The sequence below is a fragment of the Chionomys nivalis genome, chromosome 9 (genome assembly GCF_950005125.1).
Source record: "Chionomys nivalis chromosome 9, mChiNiv1.1, whole genome shotgun sequence".
Classification (NCBI taxonomy): domain Eukaryota; kingdom Metazoa; phylum Chordata; class Mammalia; order Rodentia; family Cricetidae; genus Chionomys; species Chionomys nivalis.
The window spans coordinates 7,891,919-7,918,113 of record NC_080094.1 but is presented as its reverse complement, the minus strand read 5'-3'; the positions used below and the strand labels follow the sequence as shown (position 1 = coordinate 7,918,113).

Genomic DNA, 26,195 nt, shown 5'->3' with positions numbered 1-26,195 from the left:
ATTTAAAAATGCCATTTTATAGATAAATATTTTGAAAACACCACTGGCTCTCAGGAAGTCACAGTGGGGACTGGGAGTACCTGTAGTGGCCACCGCGGCACTCGTGACGGCTTGACCGAAGTTGTGGTGGTGGAGGCGGCCAGCAGGAGCCAGGTATGACATAGACTGTGAAAGCAAACATACGGGGTTTCTTGGCCGGTGAAGAACACTTTGGGAAAGAGGGGATCAGGCATGATGTCGAGGCTTTGACTTGGTCAGCAGGAGGAATGAGACGGCCATCACTGACATGAGGACATGGAGCAGGGTGCTCCTGGAGTGAGGGGGGGCAATCCCCAGTGCGTCACAGTAATTCAGAGACTCCTGGAGTGAGGGGGGACAATCCCCAGTGCATCACAGTAATTCAGAGACTCCTGTTCGACGCATAGCTGGGAATGAGCAAGCGAGGAACAGCAATGCTTGCCTTGTAGGAAACGCTCAGGTGAACTTCTGTCATGGCTGATGCTAATGCCAAGGACTTCTCCAGTCAGTGGTTTGTGTGTCAGCACTAGAGACGAAACGCTGATTGTGTTCCTGCCTGGGACTTCTGGGGTGAAAGGGAAATGCCCGGCAGTGTGACCCCAGTGAATTATGGGCTGCCGGTGTCCAGACTGTAGTTTTTCTTTTGACATTTGTCATTTAAAGATGATTTAATCTATATATATTCTTCAGTCTGATCATGTGAGTATGTATATATGTATGTATGTGTGCGATTGTGCAGGTATGTGTGTACGTGTAGGGTTATGTTCATGTGTGTTCACGCATCTGTGTGTGAGTTGATGAGTGTGTTGGAGGTCAGAGGTCAACCTTGAGTGTCTGTCTTTATCTAAGGAAAGGTCTCTGGTTCCCTATTGGCTTGCTGATCCATGAGCCCCTGGAATGCGCCTCCCTCTCTCTCTCCCCTGTAGGGGCACTGGAACTACACATATCTATCACCTACTTCATCTGGCTTATGTAGTTTCTGGGAGTCTGAACTTAGGTCCTTACACTTGCATACCGATGCTTTATCCTCTGAACTGTCTCCCAGTCCCTTAATCTCTCTATGTTCTTGTCTTTCTCTATGAAGCAGGGGCATCGACATTATTTGCATAGTGTAGCTTGGCATTCAGTCAACATTAGCTCTTAATATAAAAGATTCTATAACACTGATTATAGTTTCACAAGCATTTGCTGGCAGCACACCACACCCCAGGAACTTCAGTAGCACTGGCGATGGGGTGTGCACACCGCAGAAAAAGATCCCATCTTCAAGAGCTTGGCAGGGCTGGAAGGAGGAGCAGATGGTGGTAAGCAGAGATGGAAATAGAGGTGAGCGTTATATAGGCAATCAAAACGCTCATCGTCTAGAGCAGGAATGGCCGGGAGAAGCATAACGTGAAGCCATGCACAGGAGCCATGGCTGCAGCTTTAGATTCCTAGAAGCCGGGTTATGAAACCAAAGTGAAATTAGTGAAATTCACTTTAATAACATTTTTAACCGAGTGCAATCAAAATATTTTCATTTGAACATGTGAGAATTGTGAAAACAACTTGTAAAACATTTATATTTCCCCCCTCTAAGTCTTCATAGACTCCACGGGTGTTTTATTAATGGCTCCATTAGTGTTGCTGGGGACACTCGCAAGGTAAGATCTGTGTGACCCGTGGTTGGAGTGTTGGGCATCAGGGATCTGGGTGACTGGGGATGCTTGTGAACCGAGCTATCTCTTCAGCCTTTAAAACTTTCATTTTTTTCTGGACACACTACCACCCATGCAGATGTGCACACCAAAAGTTAAATTGTTTTTCTTTGTTTCACTGAGCTCTGTTATGGGACAGACTCTGTAGGAAGAGTGGATCACCTCCATAAATAAGCCTGGAGATCCAGAGAAGCCTGGTGATGGGGCGGAAGCCTGAGACCCCCAGAGGGCTGCGTGCATAGGGAGGAGAGGGGTGTCCAAGCTGTTTCAAGGGTGCTGTGCAAGGCTGCTGGGAGGAATCCATCTATTTCTGCATGTGATGAGGGGCTACGGGGAGGGGGGTATGCAAGAGAGGGTGTCCAGTACTTTGGTAAGCTCCTTTCATTCATTTTCCCATCGTTCTTGCCTTTCACACCCTCGAAGTGAGAACAAATGGATGATTTTGAAGCAAGATGGTGACACGGACATTTATCACAGACCGGCATGGTCTCCTCTCCGTCCTTCCCATTTTCTCTAATTAAATTCTGTAAGTTGGAGGCATATGCCGGTAAAGGCCAAGCTTTAATCACAGAGAGAAATTTCCTTCAGGACAGACCGCTTGCCAACTTTCCCTGACCCCAGTTGCCTCCTCTGCAGGAGACGAACAGTGCCCAGAGCCAATCTATTGAGCACAGTCCACTTCCACCGAGATCTGAAACCGTGCCTTCCTGGGAACTCTCAGCCAACAGTGCTTAAGATTCTCTTAAGATGACTGAGTTGTGTTTACTTTTGTTTGCACTCTTTATTGGCTCCTCGTGAAACTCTCTGGAGAAGACTCTGCCTCCAGAAACAGAGTGGCTCGGTTTTCTGATGTGGGAGGGTTTATCTTCTCCCTTCCTCAACAAAGAGAGTTAGCGGGGGAGGGGGCTAACTATGAGCTCATGTTCAGGAGTTCAATCACACTTTCTGTTTGGTCCTATAATACATGTATGTTGAATGATGTATGTTTGCATTTGAAAGTATTTAAAAGTTTCCTAAGTATGAGTGTTTCCCTGCATGCATGCCTGTATACTACAGTGTTCAGTGTTTGTGGAGGCCAGAAGAGGGTATCTGGTCTCCTGGGACTAGAGTTACAGATGGTATGAACTGCCATGTGGGTGCTGGAAATGGAATTGGGGACCTTTGGAAGAGCAGTGCTCTCAACTGATGACTCATTTCTCATCATCAATAGCCCCCATCAATATCAATATCAATATATATGTGTGTGTGTACATATATGCATATATATGTATATATATGTATGTATATATGTACATATATGTATATATATCTCCATTGCCAATTCTAAACCTTGTACTTGTACAGATTTTAGTTTAATAGATTGAATAAAAAGAGAGAAAAAGTCATTTCCTGTTAAATGTCTGGTGATGGTTATGGGTATTTTGTGGCTAATCTCACTGAATCAGCCAAAACTGTAAAGCTCGAACTTTGAGTCCAAAATCTCAGCACATAATAATGACTAGGAAAGCTGCAGATCTGATGGAAACCAGGGAGACACGGTAGAGAGATTTTGCAGTGGGCTTACATGGCATCCCTGGCCTGGTTTCAGAGCGAACGTTTCAGCCTCTGATCTGTAGCCCATCCGGCCTCTCTGTTCTTGGCTTGCTTTCTCTTATATCACCCTGGGGGTCTTGCGTGGGATTGGAAGGCTACCAGGATTTATGTGTTCAATGGGCTAGCGTTACTCCATCTGCCCAGCCGTGCACATAGCATGCCGCCAGCCGCAGTTCCTTGATTCTACTCTGGGCCTCTGGAGTGGAGAGAGAGCAACTCTTCAAATGGGAATGAATCAGTAGGCTCAGCAAAACTGGATTAACATTTCTGCCCTCTGTGCTCTGTAAGGCGAGGACAGAGTAGCATTGTGGCTAAACTCATGGTTACAATTTAGATTCCAAGAAGCCAGGCTTAGCTACCTGTCTTGAAGAAGCCAACAAAAACAGTTAAACTAATAGTAGAAAGCAGAAAAAGACTAATTCAATGTGGCCACATTGAGAAGAGGGGCAGTGAGACACAGTGACCCCATCCAGTTCATTTTCAGGGCCCTAAAGTGAAATTAAAAGATACATAGAGAAGTCCTGGACAGTTGACTCGTCAGTTAGAGTATTTGTTGCTCTTACAGAGGACTTGGGTTTGATTCTCAGTACCCATATAGTGGTTTACAACCAACCATAACTCCAGTTCCAGGGGATCCAACAGGCATGGCATGGTATACATGCATGCATTTAGGTAAAACATTCATATACATAAAATGAAAATAAATAAACCTAATATATATTCTCTCTCTCTCTCTCTCTCTCTCTCTCTTTCTCTAAAAGAGAGAGAGAGAGAGAAGAGGCAGGGGTGTGCACACATCTAAGCAGTCCTGGCCAAAGGTGTATTCCTGCTCACTATTGACCCTTCATTATAAGGGGTTCCCTTCATTATAAGGGGTTCCCATTATTATAAGGGGTTCCCTTCATTATAAGGGGTTCTGCTCTGGCTGACTACACTTTTGTTCTCCCAGCATGAGATTGCTGAGGGAACTCCAATTTCTTGCGACCCATTGTTTTAATAGTCTGATAGCTAAAGTGTCCCTTTAGAATATATTCATTTCTGCCATTTGCAGCATCTATGTCCAACAGCAATCGAAGCTACCACAATTTGACACCAGTGGCAGCCACTGTGACAACCTCTACAAACAGGGTGTTTTCTACAGTGCGGAGCCCAATTAAGCACCCACTTTTGCTTGTTTATTTATCCTTTCCTTGACTCTAGGAGCTGGTAGCACCTCCTCCCAGCCTGAGGAAGCTCCCACGCCTCCTCCCCAAGGTGAACAGTATTGAGTTAATGACTTCTTAGCTCCACGACCTTGACCAAATGGCCTAACTCCTGGAGGTTCACGCTGACTCACGTTTAAAATGGGCGAATGATAGGTTGTTTCAGAACTGCTGTGCTCACTAAGTATGGTGGCGCTTGGTGCACAATAGGTGTTGCATAAACATCATTGGTGCTGTTTTGCTAATGTGTTTAGCACATTCGTGTTTGCTCACGAAGACTTTCTCTCATCAAAAGATGCAGCCGAAACAAATCAAGTAGAAAAAGTGGCGTCTGTTCATCAGCATAGTGAGGAGGGGGACAGAAGCTCCTAGCCCTAGCTGTGGGGGTGGGGAGAGGTGGGGTAGGAGAGTCCGTGTTCTTTAAGGACTATAGTTTGCATTTCCTGACTTTTAAAACTTGTCCTTTATTCTCAGGCCAGACCAGCATAACTCACTTCTATCAGTGGGCCTCACACCACACGTGCTCCACGACCTCCCCAATCAGCGTTATTAGCTGGATATTACATGTCTACTGGGGACATTTTACATCCAAATGTAACAGCTGGCAATGTCTTTGTTTTGTCCCTGGGTATATCAAGAGGATGTACCTGGAAGGGGAGCATCCTGGGACTGAGAGTCAATAAGCCACATTAATTACATTTCTGCTACATTTAGGTATATGCACATAATTCCTAGCAAGTAAAATACCACAGAGGGTGAATAACTGGCCTTCTTGGAACATATGTGATCTGCCAGTGTGCTACATGCTCTGTGTTCATTATTTCATGTCAGTTATTGTCTGTGCTTGCAGCATGAATTCTGTTACAAATGAGGAGTCTGAGGTGAAAGCGTTATGACTAATTCCATCTCGCGGTTTCTGTTCTTGAGCAAGATATAGTTAGTTTACTTCTTTTTTTTTTACTTTTAAAAAATATTTATTTATTTATTTATTATGTATACAATATTCTGTCTGTGTATGTCTGCAGGCCAGAAGAGGGCACCAGACCTCATTGTAGATGGTTGTGAGCCATCATACGGTTGCCGGGAATTGAACTCAGGACCTTTGGAAGAGCAGGCAATGCTCTTAACCACTGAGCCATCTCTGCAGCCCTATAGTTTACTTCTTATAATGAGTTTGTGTTATGGGAGTAAGTAAAATTGAGTGAAACTATAAGCTAAGCAAACAAATGCACACTGAAGCTTCTAGAAATGTGGAGAACTGTTTTCCAGCTCAGGAAAAGTCTGAGAGTAGAGTCAAGAGCGCAGATGTTTGCTCAAGTCCCCTGTCACCAGTCTCCGAACTGGTCAGCATCTCCAGTTCACACTTGCCTTCAGGGTCAGCAGAGTCAAGCCCAGCATGACCATGATTCATCGGGCCGTGGACCAGTTACCTAGTGGTGGGAATGAGCTCACTGCTTCTGCCTCGTCTTCAGTTAGATCACTGGCAAACCCTTTATTCCAGTTGGAATCATCATTCAGTGTAGAAGAAAGCAGTATTTTTATGTCAGAGAACCTGTGATGAAATTCCGTGTTGGGCAGCTTAGTCCCAGGACTTCCCTTCCAGGGAGGATGAATAACCGCGATCCTTAACCAACTGGGATGTTGTGAGTAGCTTAGAACTGATGGATGATTGACACAGCATCACAGATGGTACTAAGTCTGAATGACTGACACTTGGTGGCTGCTCAGAAATGGGATGTGGTTGTTGGAGATTTTATTCTAAACAATCAAAAGCTCAAACATCTTAGGGTTATTAACTAATACAGAAGTAGGAAGAGGGCTAGGAGGGATTGCGTGGCAATGGAGTCTTGCCCCAAGGCAGCGAGGCAGGTGCTTCTTACATTGGCACCTCAGGCTTGTCAGTTTTTCCAGTTTTGGAAAGCAAAGTGGACTTCTGATTTTATGTGAAATTTGATTTAAACCTTGTCTTAATGTTCTGAGGGTCATAAACTCCCAACATCCCCGGGGGGGGGGGACTGTCTAAATACTTAGCCCTTAGAGTTATTCATTCAATGGATTGTGGCAAGGAGGTTGATGATAATTCAAAAGTGAACTATGCAAGGTTGGAAAAAAAGCTTGTCAAAGGAAGAAGAAAGGAGGAAGTGGCAATTGAGGTTGTAGAGGAGTGGGCTGTTCCAGCTATGTGGAAGGACTTTAAATAGCTGATGACTGATTATTCCTTATCTTCTTGAGAATATTACAAAGAAAATGAACTTCAGACATTGTAACATTTTGGAGAACCATGAGAAGGAATCATTCTGTTTCAGAAGAAAGTTTTATTTTGTAAAGTTAACTTCTTTCAAATGAGGGCAGGTGACTAGAAGAGGTGGGTTGCCATGGGTTTAGATGACCTAGGAGTGACTCCACCCCCAGCTGAGATTTTGCAGTTGGGATTGCGTACTCAATGGCTGCACCCAGCTCTTCGTACTGGCTCCTCATTGCAGGGTGCCATGGGCGATGATGACGTAAGTGTGGGTGCTGATGGAGTGACAGGATCGCTTCTGCCCCTCATCTGCCAGGACTGTTCCAGGACTTGGACACCTGACTTGAAATGCAAGCCTCATGGTGGTGTTTCCCCTGGGAAGTCATGTCTTCTGGCTTGACAGATGTTAACTTGACATATCTTTCCTCTTTAATTATTCTGAGTAATTCTGTACGAGGCACAAGAATTCACCCTTCCCACTGTCAGACGATGTCAAGTGTTTCTAACAGTCCTTGGTCCTGATTTCTGCTTATGAATAGAGCAGGAATTCCAAGGGTTTCAGAAATGGCAGCCAAACCTTTTCATGCTAACTTGGGTTCAGGTGTACTTAAAAAAAAATTCAAAACTTAATAGGGTCTTAAATATTCTTTTTCCTTTGGCCAAAGAATTTGAAGTTATTTTAAAATATGTGGAGGGTTGCCTGGTAACGACAGTGTCATAGCTTTCTGAGAGAAGTTTTGTATTTTCTTTTGCTGCTGAAGGGGAGTCAGGAAAGAGCATAGGAGACGAGGTTCCTGAAGAAATGAAGGAACAATCAAATGTCATTCTTGGACTGGAGGTCACCTAAAACTGCTGTTATAGAGGACATCTGAAGTGAGGTTCCTGTCTGTCGCAAGGAGTGTGCTCCAGGAACTCTGGACCATGTTAATCTTAGCTCTGCTGAGTGTTTGAAGTGACAGAAAAACATCCTTTCTTCTTTCTCCTCCCTTCCTCCTTCCTTATTTCCTTCCTTCCTTCCTTCTTTAAAAGAATTGGTTGTTTTACGTCATGTTCATGCGTGTGTGCCTGCATGAGCAGCTGTGAACCACATGTCTGTGCCTAGGGAGGTCAAAGAGGGCATTAAATGCCATAGGACTATAGTTATGCATGGTTGTGAGTCACCATTTGGGCACTAGGAAATGAACCAGGATTCCCTGCAAGAGCCACATATGACCTACTGCTGAGCCATCTCTCCAGTAGATTCCACTTCCTTAAAGGAACAGGCCACACAGTGTTCCATAAGTGTGTGCTGTGGGATGGTCTTTCTGTATGCTGTGAATATGTGTTGCTCTCATTGGTTGATAAATAAAGCTGCTTTGGCCTATGGCAAGGCAGGAGAGAGCCAGGTGGGAAACCAAACCAGAGATACAGGAGAAGAGTGGAGTCTGGGAGATGACATTTAGCCTTTGAGGAAGCAGAACATGCAGAAAATAAGGCAACAAGCCATGAACTATGTGGTAAAACATAGTTTAAAAATGTGGGATAATTTAAATGTAACTATCTAATAATAAGCCTGAGTCACCAGCCAAACATTTTATAAGTAATATTAAGCCTCTGAGTGGTTATTCAGGAACTGGCAGGTGAGAGAAATCTCCAAATACAGGTGTGATTTCAGACTTTCAATTTTGGATTAATTATTATTGATTTGCTTTCTTTTACTTCCTCCTCCTCCTCCTCCTCCTCCTCCTCCTCTTCCTCCTCTTCTTCTTCTTCTTCTTCTTCTTCTTCTTCTTCTTCTTCTTCTTCTTCTTCTTCTTCTTCTTCTTCTTCTTCTTCTTCTTCTTCTTCTTCTTCTTCTTCTTCTCTTACTCTATTGCCTGGGGATAGTCTGGAATTTACTATGTAGCCCATTGTGGCCTTGAACTCAGTACAATACCCCTGCCACGACCTTCAGAGGTCTGAGATTAAAGGCTTGAACCACCCAACACCCAGCTTGTTTCCCTAAAGTGTTCCCTCCAGGGTGACTAAAGACTCAGTCTTCTAGGAACAAAGGGCAATGAACCTTAAACACCCTACATTTTTTTCCTTTTAGGAGGTAATTTTCCAGGGCCTAGCTGATCTTGGCAGTTTTAGGCGCGTGCCCCAGGCAAAGCACATTTGAGGGAAGGTCAGCTGCTGTCTCAGAGGGGGAAACCTCATTCTTCTGAGGAGATGTTCACTGGAGTCTCGGAAGGGGATGCATCACTGGTCCAGCCCTTGGTATCTTTTGCTCTCTCTTGGTATCTTCCCAGCTCTCTGCCCGGGAGGTGTCTCCTTACTCATACTGGGCTGCTCTGATATTCATGATTACCGTTCATCCATTCTCACCACACAGGCTAAAGCGATATAGTGAATGGCAAGGCTGATAATCTCTCCGGATACCTTTTAGCTTCTGTTCCTCCTTGGTGGTCACGCCCACTGTCGGTTTACTTAATGTATTTACAGAGGGTGTTTAGGGATTGATATAAATGTGTATATCCCCAGAAATGCAATCATTTGGACTATGTATTCGTTTTATCTGTTCAGAGACAGACTCGCTATGCAGCCCAGGGTGGTATAGAATGTGCGATCACTATGCAGCCCAGGGTGGTATAGAATGTGCAGTCCTGCCTTAGGCTCCTGTGTGCTAGGACTGTACGTCTATATCAGCACTCCTGGCTTGGCATGTGCATTCTAAAAAGGTAAGGGGCAACCTTTATAGAATGTTCCAGAAGATTTTTTTCGCTTTGTTTTGTCTTTGTCTTTTTACTTACATAGCGAAATTACACGTGTGCTCTATACTAGGGTAACTACTGCGTGATTGTAGTAGTGAGAAATTCAAAACAGTGCATAAGTCTGTGTCCCCATTAGCTCTAATCGTCAACTTGACACAGTTGAGAGTCATCTGATTGAGAATTAGAGAACTGTCTGGATCAGACTGACCTGCAGGCATGTCTGGGGGCATGTCTTGGTTACTCGTTAATTTAACGGATATCCAGATCACTGTGAGTGGTGCCACCCCTAAGCAGGTCGTCTTGAGTTATATAAGAAAGCTAGCTTGAACCTGCGCACAAACAAGAAAGCAGTCTTCCTCTGTGGTTTCTGCTTGCCCTTCCTTGAGTCCCTGCTGCTGGGATGAGCTGCTTGTTCGTCCCAGCTTCCCAGAACCAAAATAATCACACAGAAACTATATTAATTAAAACACTGCTTGGCCCATTAGCTCTAGCTTTCTATTGGTTAACTCTTACACATTAACTTAACCCATTTCTATTAATCTGTATATCACCACGAGCTTGTGGCCTATCAGCAAAGTTTCAGCATGTCTATCTCCAGCGGTGGCTCCATGGCATCTTTTTCTCTGCCTTTCTTCTCCCAGTATTCAGTCCAGTTTCCCCCACCTACCTAAGTTCTGCCCTATCAACAGGCCAAGGCAGTTTCTTTATTCATTAACCAATAAAAGCAGAATATAGACAGAAGGACCTTCCACACCATTCTGCCCTGGCTTCCCTCAGCCAAATAAACCCTTTTCTCTCCTGTGTTGATTTTGGTCATGGTGTTTGTCACGGACACAGAAAAGCAACTGAAACCATCTATAAAAGAGGAGTTGTTAAATGACCATCAGCTAAGCAGATATCAAGGCAGTTCCTCATCTTGGAGTGGCTCAATGATTTTTCAGTCAGGTGTCTTTTACTCATTTTGCCTCTTTCCTCCTTCTAAGAGCACTTGTGGTTACAGCAGACCTAACCAGACAACCCTGGACAGTCTCCACCCTAAGACCTTCAACCGGATCCCACCCGTGGAGCATCTTTTATCATTGTCATTGCAAGACACAGCTCTTGTCCAAGTCAACAAGTCTGAGCCAGATATGAGTTGACCATAGCCTGGGAACAGACTCAAGTTGTCTTGAAGGCTTCCTTCCGCTGTTGACACTGTCTGATGGGATCCTTAGCATCGGAGTTGGTAGAACAGGATGGTAGAAGGAACCTAGCTGTCCATTAAGTTAATACATTCCAAAAGTTTACCTAAGTAGTCATAAAGATTTAGGTCAGATGCAGGCATGGGTGATAAATGGTTATTAAAGGACTAAGAGTCATGAGGCTCAGGTCAGCCAGTTTGTCTGCAGAATGTTCACCACAGAAGTGGCTTTTCCAGGGGACTTTGGTTAATCACAGATAGAGTACCACCTTCACCTCTTCTAGAATTAGAACATGGACGCCTTTGAGGAGAACCTTTCCTTGCCCATGACCACACAGCACATTCATGACTCAATGTCCTTTGAGATCTTATCATAGGAAGTCTCCTGCCAGTTTCACTTCAGAGACCAACTTAGGAAGCTGTAAGCAAGTATTCTCTCTTGACATTTCAGAAAGTTAGTTTCCTCACTGAGAAAAACAGCCATCTCTTGAATGGCAGCAGACAAGGGTGAGAGTCCACAAAAGGGGATGCGCAGCAAGGTGAACTTGAGCATGATCTGCACCTCTAGGGGAGACCTTAGCTTCCCCCAAGCCCAGGCTAGCCCCGAGGATCAGACCCTAGCTTCCCCCAGCCCAGGCTAGCCCTGAGGATCAGAGCCTAGCTTCCCTCCAGCCCAGGCTAGCCCCGAGGATCAGAGCCTAGCTTCCCTCCAGCCCAGGCTAGCCCCGAGGATCACCTCAACTGCTGCTAGCCTGCTGGGCTTGCTGTCCTGGGGTGCTGAACTACTTGAGGACCGCTTTGGCCGCTAGCAGCTCCAGGTGCAACCCGTCTTCCCGCCTCTTCTCGCCCCTCATGCTCCATGAGGAGATGTGGTCACCATAGTAAAAATGTTCACTGTGATGTGCCATGCACCTGTAGGTGACAGCGTCTCAGGATGCAACTCTCATCTCTTCCCTGTGTGCGACTCTTTGAGAGGGTGGAAGCCTATGTGGTTATATAATCCCGTTAGAGCGAGGAGAGGAGGGAGCTACATTTAAATATGCATGCGGGGCACCATTGTCAGCCATGAATACATATTTCATTGCGGTAGGAATATCTATGGACGTGGTGATGGTGCGGGGGCTGGTTTTGTTCAAATCGGGATTCTAATTCAGTCTTAAGAACAACTGAGCAGTGTTGTTTCAATGCTTGCCTCTTAGGAGATAGTATGGGTGTGTTCTGCAGCTCTGTCTTATTTATAGAGGCCTCTGCAGCAGATGGAGCGGCACCAGTAAGGGAAGGAGCTGGGTTTAAATTTAACCCTTCGGAAGCACTCTGCTTCACTAGACGCCGTCTGATTTTCTTACATCTTATGGAGAAAATGCAGTTGCATTGGAGCCTGATCTAGCTGTTCTAACGTTCTCATTAAGGCGTTCTTCAGCCTCACAAAAATTCAAGTTCCTCCAGGAGAGGAGATGTTATCTGGCTAAGATGGTTTGATGCTCAACGTGTGCTCACACTAATTTAAGGTGCAGCTGAGCCATAAATGATGGGAACATTACTATAGATATGTATCCACTTATTCAGTAAAGTTATACATTTTGGAAGTTAATATTTTTTTACTGGACTGGAACATATAGACTGTTCTCAAAGAACATGTGGCCTAGAGTAGACCCACACCTTATCTAACACCAAGATCTTTATTGTTAGTTTTGAAACAGGGTCTCACATAGCCCAAGCCAATATGTAGCTCAGGCTGGCCTTTAATTTATGACCCTCCTGCCTCAGTTTCCATGGTCTGAGAATAAGCCTTCATGTCCTACTTAACAATGGTGTCTTTAACATTCTTGCACCATTCCGTACCGTTGTATTTAAAACCATTTTTAGCCGGGCGGTGGTGGCGCACGCCTTTAATTCCAGCACTCGGGAGGCAGAGGCAGGCAGATCTCTTTGAGTTCGAGGCCAGCCTGGTCTACCTGTCTCGAAAAAAAAAAAAAAGACGATAAAACCATTTTTTTCCTCAGAGGTGGCTCTCTTTCCCCTAATTCTCTCCTGGTCTTGAAGGCTCCTTCTTCTCTAACCTCTTATCAGTTCTAAATACTACTGCACCTCTGGAGTCGTGTGTTTATATAATCTTCCAAGTTCTTCATCCTTGAGAATTCCAGAACAATATCATGGTGTATAAAATCCCCAAAGAGTTAGCAGCATGTACTTGATTAAAATTTGAATTCCCAGCCATGTGCGTGAAGATTGGCGTCCTGACCCTTCCGGCTCTTGTCATCACTTGCTAGCACTGTGTTAACTCACGTGGGCTAACCTGGCCCCAATTTCTTTACTGAAATAAGAGGTAAGAGGTATGGGCCCTGACAGGTATCAAATGTTACTTTGTTTATGCACAAAATGGGAGGTTGGTGTTCTGGTGTGGTTTAGGCCGCATGAGAGAGAATGTCTCAACCTGTGTGTAGTTACATAGGCTTAGCCTAAATTCTGGCTTTGCCATTCAGAAGCCTCTGTGGGGATTTTGGTATTCATTTTGTATCTCTGAGCTTTAATCTCTTTGCTGGTAAGATAGAGCAATCATAGCCTTTCCTGTACAGGACTGAGTGCGTGGGGATGGCATTGAGATGCCCCTGTCGTCCGGATGGCTCTGTAATGATTGTAATGTGCCCTCCCACTCCCTAACGTGTATGCTGCAATCGTGACCATCAAGGTGATAGTGTTGGGATATGGGGCTCTTGGGTGGTTCCTGGAACAGAAAGGCCTTTGGAAACACATGACAGTCCCCATGAGGGAGGTCCAGGGACTCTTTCATACACGTGTCACACTTGCCAGTCCCTAGGGCTGTGAGAAGTAAATGGCACTTCTAGCAAGCCACTTAGTCCGTGGCATCTGGTATGGCAGCCTGAGCAGTCAAGGCCCCCTCCCAGATCTTCGTGTGCAGCAGGTCCTCCAGTAGGCTGTCCGTGTGACTGTCCTCCTGATGTTCTTGGTGGCCCTCTGTGATGGCTGCTACCAGAATCCCACTTCACCGTGAGGAGTTTGGGGTCTAGTTCAAGTTCACCCAGGTAGGAGTCAACCTCCCTAGGTCTCTAGGGGAACCTGACAGGTTTTCAAAGATGATATATGTTAGCTAGAGCTTCTGTTGTTCTCATGTGCGCCAACCTTCCTTCCTTTATTTGGAGGAGATGGATGTTCCAACAATTAAAAGAGATACAGTGGGGTCAGCAGTGAGATGGCCCAGGGGTTGAGGCTCTCGATAGCCCGACTTCAGTCCCTGGGACTCACATAGCGGAAGGAGAGAATTTACGTCCACAAGTTTGCCTCTGACCCCCACAACCATGCTGTGGTGCCCTCAAATGAATAAGCGAACTAATGTGTTTGAAGAGGAGATGATGTGTATCGGATGTTTAGTGCCTGTTTCACAGCAAATGTTGAAAAAAAATACTGAACATTTAGTATTAGATTTATGCCCTTTTTATCAATCATCATTTTAAATGATTCTCTTTCTAATATTGTCTTTAAAATTTACCTCCTCCCCCGCCCCAGAATTTATGAAATGATCCATTCTTCTCTATAGGATACAAAATTTGCTGGTTACTTTGTGGCAAACATGAGAGGATGGCGATACTCTTTAGCATTCTCCTAGGCAGAAGCACATTCCTCGTGAGGGTCAGGGCTCAACATTGAGTGTAACCCTGTCAGCAGATTTTTAGGACAGCTCGTTTGCACGTTGAAAAGATGTCATTAAGTCTGCGACACCCTTGTGGGACTCAAATAAATGATAGGTTTGTAACCGTATTCGAGAATTTGCCCCTATGCTGTTAAATAACCAATTTCTCTTTTCCTTTGGAACGAATACTTGTTTTGGTTTCAAGGAGGTACAGCACCTCCAGAACTGCAGATTATCTATGGCCAGCCTGACCCGGAGCATCAGGAATGCCCCCATTTCATGTTCCCAGGAGACAGCCTCCTTGAACATTTTTGTGTTGGGCACAGCGTCCTCGCACTAGTATGGTACACAGACCTGCCCACTGAGGCTACTTGTCCCGTCCTGTCACTGTACATTTGAGTTTTCATCTGTGTGTGTGTGTCATCGGGCCTCTCTTCTTCCTGATGCAGTTGTTTGGAAGACATCTCCCTGGAATTCCCAGTCCACCTTCTTAAACACGTATGTCCTTTCTATCTCAGCCGAGGACAGTTCTTCACTGCTGCATTGGGTCATGGCTTCACGAGTTGTCACCTGACAGTTGAACATTGGCTTATCTTGTTCCCTTGCTTTCACCATTGCTCAGTTTTCATCAAGATGATGTTTGAAGCCGTTAGAGTCCAGTCCCCTGCTAAAGATGGCACACATTTTGTATCCTATTTAGAGTAAAATGTGATGTGGGGTCTGTGGGCTGCTTCTTAGGGCTCCTCTCCTATATGGCTCCCCTTCTGGTCTGTTTCACCTCTTCCTGTCATAGCAGGTGCATTTGTCTCTGGTGAACTGTTACAAACTTTTCTCCTATTTAGGGCTGTCTCTCCTTCAGTCATCTGGCTGCCTGGTTCAATAATGCCTACCAGAGAACCTCTGTGTACATTCTCTGAAAGTGTGTGTGCCCTCTCCTGGCCCCTGTTCTCTGTCATCTGACTTCATGTCACTTATCAACCATTGTGTCTTTTTCAAGCACGTGTCTTCCGATGATAAACACATGCTGTCCTGTAACAGGTAAACCCTCTGAAACCCATGGAGCCCCTAGTTCTGTTCTGATTCCGACTCTGGCTTCCCCGGTGGATCCTGCAAAGAAAGAGTTCTGTCTATCCTGTATCAGATGGCAACAACCAATGGGGCTTCCAGGCTGCCCGTGCATCTGCTCGACTTCCTTCAAATGGGGGGGTTATCTCTTGGTCCCCCTTTCAAGCTCAGGAGACACATTCAGTTCCTGGATGGTTAGAAAGGTCACAGCTTGAGAGTGGCTGAGTGGAACAGATGCTCAGGGCGAGGTCTGAAGAAGGGGCTTATAGAAGATGTCCCAAGTCCTTTTTGGGGTTCCACCTTGTGTGTTCACTAGTCCAGAAGCTTCTCAAATCCTGTCACTAAGAGTTTTATGGAGGTATCATAATAGTGGCACAAGTGATTGTGTCATTGATCATTGGTGATGAACTCGATCTCCATCTCTCCTCACCCAGAAAGGCGTGGCCGGGGCTGAGCGTGCCACCCCTCAAATGATAGAGCTGGGTTCTCTGATCACCAGGTGTCAGGTGAGGTTAGAAAGGTCTTGCTATCAGCAACGAGGGATGCTTTTAAATCTCCTGTCACTCAGGAAGTTCCAGGAGTTTTAGGAGCTCTGTACCAGGAGTTGGGGACAAAATGGGTTACGCAGCTCTTACCACATCCCACCAGTCTCGTTATACCGGACCCTCGTTATACGGAGGTGTCTAGCGGTCATCTTTCTGCACCTTCTAATTAAACCCCAGAGAAATGGATCGCTTCTTGAGTATTCACCGCCCAGAACATTTGGGTGTAACAGGCCCCTAAGTAAGGGAATAGATGACATCAGCAAATAAATGCATGGAGAGGTGGACATGACTCACTCCATGCTCCTCGGGGACAGAGAGGAAGGGCAGGGCTGCTCCTGATGTTCCCACCCTGTTGACCGCCTTGGTGGGTTACTTAGTCTATGGGTGTAACCCGCCTGGCAGGTTCAGTAATTCCAGGGTCCCGGAGAGGCGCTACCTGAGAAGACATGGGCAAGAGAGAGGAAGAAGGCCAAGCAGAGTTCTTGTCAAAGCCTCCGTTTATTAGCGTCATGGTTGCAGCTTATATAGCCCCTGGATGAGGAGCTTGGGTGGCTGGGGCACCAGATCTTGCCGCGTGGTCCAAGCCGGTCACAAGGTCATCGGCCAGGAGGTTACTATTGGTCAGGTCACGATTCCTTGGCCAGGAGTTCACAGGTTGACACACCTAGTTCTCTGGATAATTAGAGTGTGAGGCGGGTTCCGCTAACAGCTAGCTCTCTATTGACAGTTAATTGGGTGCGGGATAGGCTCTGCCAATAAAACAATTCTCAATACAATTGGGAAGTGGAGCCCTCTGCAAACTCCTCAGGGCGATGATCCCTATAATAATTTTGGGGGGGGAATGGCTCCTGACACCACCCATGATGTCTTTTCTTCCCTTTCTGTACTGAGTTTGCCAGCCTCCTTAAAACACATTTCCCCGGCAAGTCTGAAAGGGTTTTTCCATTTTTTTTTTCAAAAGAAGGCCACGAAGGCCATGGTTTCATTTCTGTTGAAATTACAGAAGTGTTCATCAGATGTTGCGTTCAGACTTTCTGACTCGATGTGTGTTGATGATTTACCTGCAGGTTACAAATTAAATCAACTTTTAAGACACTGAGTGATTTCTCCATTCGGAGCTAATCCTGCCTGCAAGCATCATCAATCCAGGTTTTAAGCCCCCCTCCCCCACCAGTTCCATTGTTCCTTTCACTAAGGTTCGTTCTGCCCCATCTGTCTCCTGCACAAAAAACAAAACAATTTCATTTTTAACCTTTCCCCTGCATACCTCTCCACTAGGCTCGACTGGGGTCAGATTTCAGGATCATCTCCTTCCCTTTTCTCTCTCCTTGCCTAAGGCTGCGGGATAGAGACTAACTGTTTAGACAGAACCTTGCCTCTGAGGGGCTTTTCTCTGCGTTGTGATGGGTCCCGGACAGCTTGGCACCAGATCCACAGAATACTCTAACTAGTGAATATTCAGGGAAGAAATCTATTTGTGCCTTTGATCCGGAGCTGGCCACCTGGGGTGTTGGCTGCAGACTCAAGGGAAACTTGGAGGGCAGGAGTCCCCTGAAAAGGACCTTAGAAATCACAGTTGTCTCCTCAGAATTCAAACTTTCTTACTAAGGACTTCTGGTTTCATTATGAACCAAATAAATGCCGGGCGGAGAGCGAGAATGCGTGGTTATAAAGCACACAGAAAACCAACTTGAGAATACAAAAACGACACCCAGTTGCTGGAAGTTCCCTAGAGCTGGGTAATTAAATTAAACTGTGTTTTCCAGAAATACCTGGAGCGGCTCCATCTTCCAATAATAGACAGGTTTTTTTCTTCCCCCTCATGCAAAACTATGTCTAAACTCCCCGAGGAAAAAAAAAGCACCCAGTAGGGTTGTCTGTTATGGGAAAGCGGCTTGCCCTCCCCTTTCTTTGTTAAATGCTATCCTGAAAGGCCAGGGCAACTCTGTATTCAGAAGCAGAGGCGCGTTAGGATCAATCGCTTGCCACAAACAGGTAATGTCTATGAAATAATGAGATTTGATGGAACATAGAAAGTGTTTACTGAGGCCCAGTCTGCCTGGTTTATTGTTTTGCTGAGCGGTGGCTCACAATAGTTAAGGCTTCTGTATCGGTCTGATAAGGACACTAACATAATTGAACTTTAAGCGGAGGAAGAACCCACGGGACTTCTCTTATTAATTTTTCTTTGTAAAGTGGAAGGCCATCATGGCTTGAAGGAAGACATGCCTTTGGCCCGCGTGTGATAGATGAAGGCTTCCTTATCTGAACAATTGCTGCCCTAGTTTTAATGGGCACCCCCTGGATGTTTGCTTTAACATCTCTCATCTCTTTGTTTTGCTTATTTTTTGTTGTATTGCATCTTTTCTTCTTTTCATGTGCATTTGTATGAGGTGTGTGACTGTGCATGCATGGACACACGTGTGCATGTTGACATGTGTGCACATGCCAGCAAATGCTTGAGATTGACTAGGGGCATCTTCCTTGGTCACTCTGCATCTTATTCTTCGAGGTAGAGTCTCACAGTTGAAGGCAGAGTTCACAAGCCACCTCCCTAGCCACAAGAGGTCTTTGTTGTTGAATACATAACACACACACACACACACACACACACACACACACACGGGTGTTTTGCCTGCATACCTGTTTTTCTTAACCACTGAGTCATCTTTCAAGTCCTTGCAATGCATTTTGGGTCTCACAGCTCTTTCATTGCTCTCAGGAAACTCCCCCCAGCTACTTGCTCTTGTCTTGGTTATCACAGTAGCCATGCTAAGTTTAAGAACAAAATTAGCCCACTCAGGCAGACATGTTGTGTATGATATGACATCTGTGTATTTTGTTTTTAAAGTGAGCTTATCTTGGGGATCCAGTCTGCCAGATGAATGACAGTCACCAAAGCCACCCACCCCAAGCAGTCGCTTCCGAGTAGGTGGTCTCTCCCTGAAGAAGAATAAGCATAGACCAAGATTCAGCAGAATGAATATAGATTTATTAAGGAAAAATAAGAAAGACTTGAGAACAAGAGGGCTTCCACGGGGGATACTGACCAGCTGCAGTGCCCAGTGGCCACTTGGGAGACTTGGGTGGAAATTCAATAGGAGACTGAGGTCAACTTTATTGAGATTGGTCGCTTTTGAAAGTACCATGGACTAAGCTGCTCCTGGGCCCAGCAGGAGACACGGTCATGTATTTCTTGTTCTATGAAGGCCGTGGTTTTATAGACCACCAACCCTTGCCAGGTGGGCACCAACCCTGGAGAACCTTTTCACATTCAAGGCAGGGCAACTACTTTCTACCTTTTGCAGACTGTGGAATCAAGTTATTTTGTATACATGCATAAGCAGATTTGCGCTGTGTGCAGGTTTCAGGGTCGTACAGGCTCTTCTTTGCTTCCTTCTGTATGTGGTCATTTTCCTCAGGGAGAGTGGGGCCTATTCACAGATACAGAGCCCGCCACTCTCCTGACCCCTGCATAGTCAAAGATGACCCGGCTTGATCTCAATTGTCCCCTATTAGTAAATATTTCAATTGCATCGCCTCTTTTCCTATTTCAAACAGCCCTAGAATGGACACAGCCCTTCTGTTGTGCTCAAGAAAACTTCAGTTTCTCTGAGCAGAACAGCTTGATCAGATCTCCAGTTGCCCCCATGGAGGTGGTCTAAACCACATTTTCATCTGTTCTGAAAACCCTGATGTGACTTCCTTTCCAGTCTGAGTCTAACGAATGTCGTGGCCTTCCCCCTGTAATTAGCTTATTTTTTTATTATATGGAAAACATGGCTCATAACTCACCAGGTCTGTATCATGCTGTTTGCTTACAGCCGCGCTTGTGGCCCACTATGAATAAGTATTTAAAATGACATTACTGGTGTCTATGTTAGGATCGCTCCACTTATGCTCACGGAGTCATACATACTGTGTAAACCTCACACTGAAGCCGAATGTTTGGGTTCAGATAAATCTTGAATGAACTCCCATCTGAGCTGTAGGACCTTCACGTTCCAGAGGACCAGAAGATTCTAACTGCACTACAGCTTGGATGCCAGCCAGGGAAGCTTTGAATTCTGGTTGAAGTGAGAGCAACATTTGACACAGTCGTGAGATACCGAAGGATAAGCCGATACTAGGGTGGGCAGAAAGCGCCGGCTTTGCTTTGTTTGTTTCATAACACGCGTGCCGTCGGAGTACTGATTCATTCGGGGTCGGGAGACATTCAATGACTTCCTGCTTAGCTGCCTGCTTCTCACCCCGCGGTAGGCGGATGGAAGAGGCAGAGCACTCGCTTCCCCTCTCTCCTACAAAGTCACCGGGGCCCGTGGTCTAATTAGTGTCTGGCAAAAAAGCTCCTGCCTTCTTCACAGCCCTTCTGGAGGCGAGGGCTACTCCAGGCGGACTTTGTGGAGACTAGCTTCCAAGAAAGCACAAAGAAGGGATTTATGTGGAGGCTGCTGGCTCTGCTCAGGGCGCTCTTTCTCCTTTGTGTCTCCAGGCCACTGGGGAGCTACGTCTCTGCCTATCCACCACTCAGTTACTACGAGGGAGCAGAGCCTGTGGCAGGCCTCACCCCTGGCAGCACCAAGTCTCCAGAGAGGCCATTACGCAGTCACTGTGGGGGCATGGCTTCTTTATGATGGGGGAAAACGTCAGTGTTCTCCAAGTACAGACTCGAGGGCCTCCCACACACGCAATCTCTACAGCAAATATTTATTGACTGCCTGCAGAATGAGTGGCACTAGCTTGAGCTGGGGAGAGGGCAATGAGGAATATAGACAGTTTTATTCACTGTACAGTGACGGCAGCTGACACTTATTGAACTAGTCAGTCACCTGACATTGTTCTAAGATGTTGTACCTATTGGGGCTCCTTTGAGTCTCCCAGTCAAGGAGGCAGGAACTATCATAGCTATCCCAGAAAAGATAGAGAGGTTAGATAACCTGTGAGGATTATCTAACACAGGATTTTTATTTTATTTTTATTTATTTATTTATTATTGGTTATTCAAGACAGAATTTCTTTGTGTAGCCCTGGCCATCCTGGAACTAGCTCTGTAGACCAGGCTGGCCTTGAACTCACAGAGATCCGCCTGTCTCTGCCTCCTGAGCACTGGGATTAAAGGCGTGCGCCACCACTTATTTTCATTGCCTGTGTACATGTGTATGATGTATGTGTTTGCATGTGTGCAGGCCTCTGTGCATCAGTGTGTCGAGGCCAGTTGATGTCTGACGTCTTCTTCAGTTGTTATCCACTCTATTTACCGATAGGGTCTCTATGAACCCAGAGCTGGGTGACTCCACTGTTTTAGCTCATCAGCTTGTCCTGGGCATGCTCTGTCTCTACCTCTTCAGCACTGGGGAGCAACCACCCGGCTTGGGGATCCGAACTCCAGTCCTCACGTTTGTGTGGCTCTCAGCTATCTCTTGAGCTCCAGCATGTGGGTTTTACCAGAATTTGAGATGAGGCATGCTATGGTCTCGGCTTGTCTTGCGTGCCTTCTCTGTGTGCTAGGACATTTGTTGACAGGCAGAAAGCCCCGTCTTCAGGGGATGAAGATGTAGCTTAGTTGGTAGAGTTTTACCTAGCAAGCAGGCAACCTGGGCTTGATCCCTAGCATCCCACAAACTGGGCTTGATGTCATTTACGTGTAATCCAAGAACATGGGAGGCAGAGCGGAAAGGGTCAAAAGTTCAAGGTCATCTTTGCTATGGAGTGAGTTGATTTGTAGGATACTTGTGACCTTATCTCCTCAAGGAGGAGAAAAAGGAGGAGGGTGAAGAGGAGGAGGCTGAGGAGGGGAGAGGAGGAACCTGATAGTACGGAGGTCCCATGTGGGCCTGGTTCACAGTTTCTCTGAAGCCTTTGAGTGCATGCACACCTGAGCCTTCATATACCCATTACTCCAATCTGTCATTTTCTTTCCTACTGACTGATCCTGACCCTGCCTCTTTCTCTCCTTCCAAATCTGGCTAAACTTGGTGGTGGGTGACTAATGAGCCAATAACAAAAATGGTTTTGATTTTTTGGGAGGGCTGCCCCAACCTAAAACAAAAATGTGTTTTGACCTGGACACTTTCCCATAACGGGTAAGTGTTGCCTAACGTCCAATGCCACCCAGACAGGCCTACTCGTGTAATTTATATAAAAGGGGGGCCTGTAGGGCCCACGGGTCTACCCCTCCTCCTGGGGTTCATCTTGAGAACAATTTCTGGCCAAACATTTGTTGTAATTTCCAGCTAAACATCCTGTTTGTTCCTATGCTCCCTCTGCCCCCATGATGGTTAGCTATAGGTCCGTTGTTTACTCCATCTTGGGCCTGGTAATTTTCCACCTGCCTGGGGGGTTTGCCATTGTGCAGCAGCTAGGTATATAATGTTTCTCCTTAGTTTAAATAAATGACATTCGGCATTCTGTCCTCACAAATGACCCACATCTCTTGAGTGTTCCTTTAATCTCCAGGCCCTTGCCCGGCTCGCAGACGGTACAGTAGCACAAACTGTACCGTAGAGAGTAACACAGATGTTACATCTGGGTGGCTGGCATTGACTTTTCCAGCCATTTTCCAGTTCGGACAAGATGCTAGCAGATGCTGAGGCCTGAGGCTTGAATGGCATTTCCTTTAGCTTTGTTGGAACTCCTTGGCCCAAACTAATTGCTGCCATCTGAGTTTGAAAAGTCTTTGAAGTTTTGAATATTTTCTCTGGGGACAGCAGGCAAGCCTTGACTCGAAAAGAGAGCTGGTGTCTGTGTGAGCCTGACCTTCAAGCAGCCCCGGCCTTGTCGGAAGTGCTTCTTCATCCTGTTGTTTATTTTCCGAGGAAAGGAGTCTGTTGCTAGTGCCTCCCCAGGTAGACACACCTGTCGTCAGTGATTCCTCTTCCATCTGGGTTGCAAGCTTTAATTGAGAGGCGGCTGCTTTTGTTCATCATCTTCTTAGCCTCAATTTTAAGTATTTTAAGCCCTAAATTGCGGTGGTTCATTTCTGTAATGAGGGTTGCCCTGTGGCCGCCAGTATATTTAACAACATTCCTGTCCCCCATCCACCAGGTGTCTGCTGTACCTCCCTCATTGTCACACGCAAATATGTATTTAGACATTGTCTCTTGGCCCTGGAGGGCAGCATCTTCTGCTACTTAGGACTTCTGATCCAGTCACAAAAGGCATTTGTCCTCAGCTCTGTGCCATTCAGATGTATGGTAGCTTGCTATTTCTGTGGCTCTATTCTAAAGCATTCGACGAAAAATTCCAGAAATGTAACCAAGACCGCTCTATCATTCCCAGCTACCCAGACCCAAACAATCATACATAAATTATATTAATTGCAACACTGTTTGACTTATTAACTCGGGTGTCTTATTAACTAACTCTTACATCTTAAATTAAGCCATTTCTATTCATCTGTATATTGCCACGAGTCTGTGGTAAGGTTCCGACGTTCAGGCCACTTTCTCCTTTGGCAGCTACATAGCATCTCCTTGGTTCAGCCTACTCTCTCTATATCTCTTCCAGCCTGGCAATATTCTGCCCTGCCATAGGCTGATGCAGCTTCTTTATTAACCAATGGTAATAAAACATATCCATAGCACACAGAGGGGAATCCCATATCCCAAAAATAAATAATCCATGAATTTTAAATTGTGCACTGACCCCAGTCATGAACAAGATCTTGCAAGGCCAGGGGGGGATATGCTCTGTTGCTGCCCAGAGCACATATCTTCCCTTGGTTGAACATACCCATGATGAGCACGTGACACACTTATGAACCACTTTGTTCACGTAGATGCTGTCTAAAGCTTTCTTTTCTATTGTGCAGAAAACCCCTGGTAAAGCAGCTGAATGGAGAAAGTATTTTAGTTCCTGGGTCAGGGTGGGGAAGCCAAGGCAGTGAGTCACATCACATCGACAATGAAGACCAGAGGGAGATGAATACAGTGCTCTTCATTTCCTCTTCATGAATATAGGATGGTGCCCCCCATAGTAGGCACACCTCTCTACACCAGTGAACATAAGACATGCTCAGAGACCTGTCTTCCAGATAATTCTAGATGCTTTCAAGTTGACGGTGGAGACGAGCCATAACGGCAGCACATGTATGTCGTTAACTCAGATGCCATGGTATGGAATCTCCTGCGCTCACATCACCCTAATTCCCCTTAACCATAGCCCCAAGAACAAGGGCAGTGGTGTCGATATGAGACCTGCCAAAGGGAAGCTGTCAGATGCTCTCCTTAGGCATCATCTCACATTATGCAGAAACGTAGAACACTCTAAAATCTTTTTTAAGAAAAGATTTGTTTTTATGTATGTGTTTGTATGCATCTGTGTGTGTATTTGCACACATGGGAGTGTGGTGCTTATGGAATCCTGAAGAGGATGTTGCATCTCCTGGAGTTGGAGCTATAGGAGGTCGTAAACCACCTGACAGCTTCTGGAGCTGAACTCTAGTCCTGGAGAAGAGCAACAAGTGCTCCTAACCACCGAGATTTTGGTACCATCTGTGGTTGCTGACATCCGCTAAGAGTCTGAAATGTGAGCCTCCACATGCACAGTTGGGGCCTCAAGAAGTCTTTTGTCTTTTTTGAGTTTTGAGGCAGTCTTTCTGCATAGTCCAGGCTTGCACTGAGTTCACAGAGCTCCGCTTGCCTCTGCCTCTAAAGCAGTGGGATTAGAGGTGCGCCACCTGACCTGGCTTAATGATGAACTGGATGCAACTACAAAGACATTCGTAGCATTTCGGTGATTCGGGATTATACTTGCTGTGTCTGTTCCGTAATCTCGCCATACCAGTAGTAATAATAATAAAGTGTTCAAGTAAGAGACAAATAGGTAACCGGTAAAACAATGATCTTTGTTAAGAGCCCTCCATCCTCCTCCTCCTTTTCTCCCCCCCTTCTTTTCCTCCCCCATTCATTCCCTCTGCCTTTTGTTTTTCTGAGATAGTCTCATGTATCCTGGGCTGTACTTGAACTTTCTATGTAGCTGAGGATGTCTTGAACTGATCTTTTGGCCTTGACCTGCTGAGTACTGAGATTATGGGTGCGTGCCAACACACCTGGCTGATCTGGTGCTGGAGTTAGCATCTGGGGCATCATATATTCCGGGCTGGCACTGTACCAACTGAATAAAACTCCAGCTTTTGAGCTGTATCTCTCTTAACATTAAATTTGTGTTGTAGAAAACTGGACTTTTATATTTTGAAGATTATTATTCAGTTGACTCTACAAGATATGTGGTTGTTTTTCTCAAATAAAAGCCAACAACAAAAGAAGAAAATTGTATTCTTTGATTACTATTGGAATTTTATATAAAATATTCTCCCCAAATGCTGATGGCTGTTTGCAGGCAGTGATGGGCACATACAGCGGTCTGGCTGTTGCCTCTTTGATTTCTGTCTCGTTTCATCTGTTCCACGGATAACTTCGTGAAATTTCCTTTTACTGTCAAAAATGAGGGAACCGAGAGAGAAAAGGTCCAGTCTGCAGGGCTGGGGAGATGTTTCACTTGCCTGCAGTATAAGAGTGAGTCCAGATCCCCTTGCTCCCATGGAGAAGCTAAGCCTGGTTGCATGAATCTGTGATTCTAGCCCTATGGAGGAAAAATCAAGAGGTTCTCTGGGCTTGGTGGCCAGCCAGTCTCGTTCAGTTAGCAAGTTCCAGATTCAATGAGAGACCTTGTCTAAGAAACACAAAGTAGTATATGACTGAGGAAGACACCCTCCATAAGCCTCTGGCCTCTGCACACATAAGCAAACATACATGAACACATATTCCCCAACATGCATTAACACAAGTATACCACTGATGAAGGATTCCCCTCTGTATGCTGTGAATATGTCTTATTACCATTGGTTAATAAAGAAGCTGCTTTGGCCTATGGCAGGGCAGAGTAGAGCCAGGTGGAAAAATTAAACTGAATGCAGGGAGAAAGAAGGTGTAGTCAAAGAGAAACCGTGTAGCTGCCGAAGGAGAAAGATGCCGGAAACTTACCAGTAGGCCACAGCCTCGTGGCGATATATAGATTAATAGAAATGGTCTTATTTAAGATGTAAAAGCTATCTAGGAATATGCCTGAGTCATCAGCCAAACAGTATTGTAATTAATATAGTTTCTGTGTGATTATTCAGGTCTGGGTGGCTGGGGAACCAAAGTGTGATCTCTGCTTACACACCATACACACATGAAAATAACAAGTAGCTAGAGGGTTAACTTTAAAAAACCCAGGATCACAAAGACTTTCCTTGGACTAAATGTTGGTGACTTGAGCTCATGGACCAGG

General features: G+C 45.6%; 1 protein-coding gene across 1 annotated transcript in view; it reads left to right on the top strand.

The window, feature by feature from the left end:
• Window positions 1–26,195, top strand: part of Dok5 (docking protein 5) — a 135,088-nt gene that overhangs the window by 21,472 nt on the left and 87,421 nt on the right. The gene's annotated exons all lie outside the window — the stretch shown is intronic.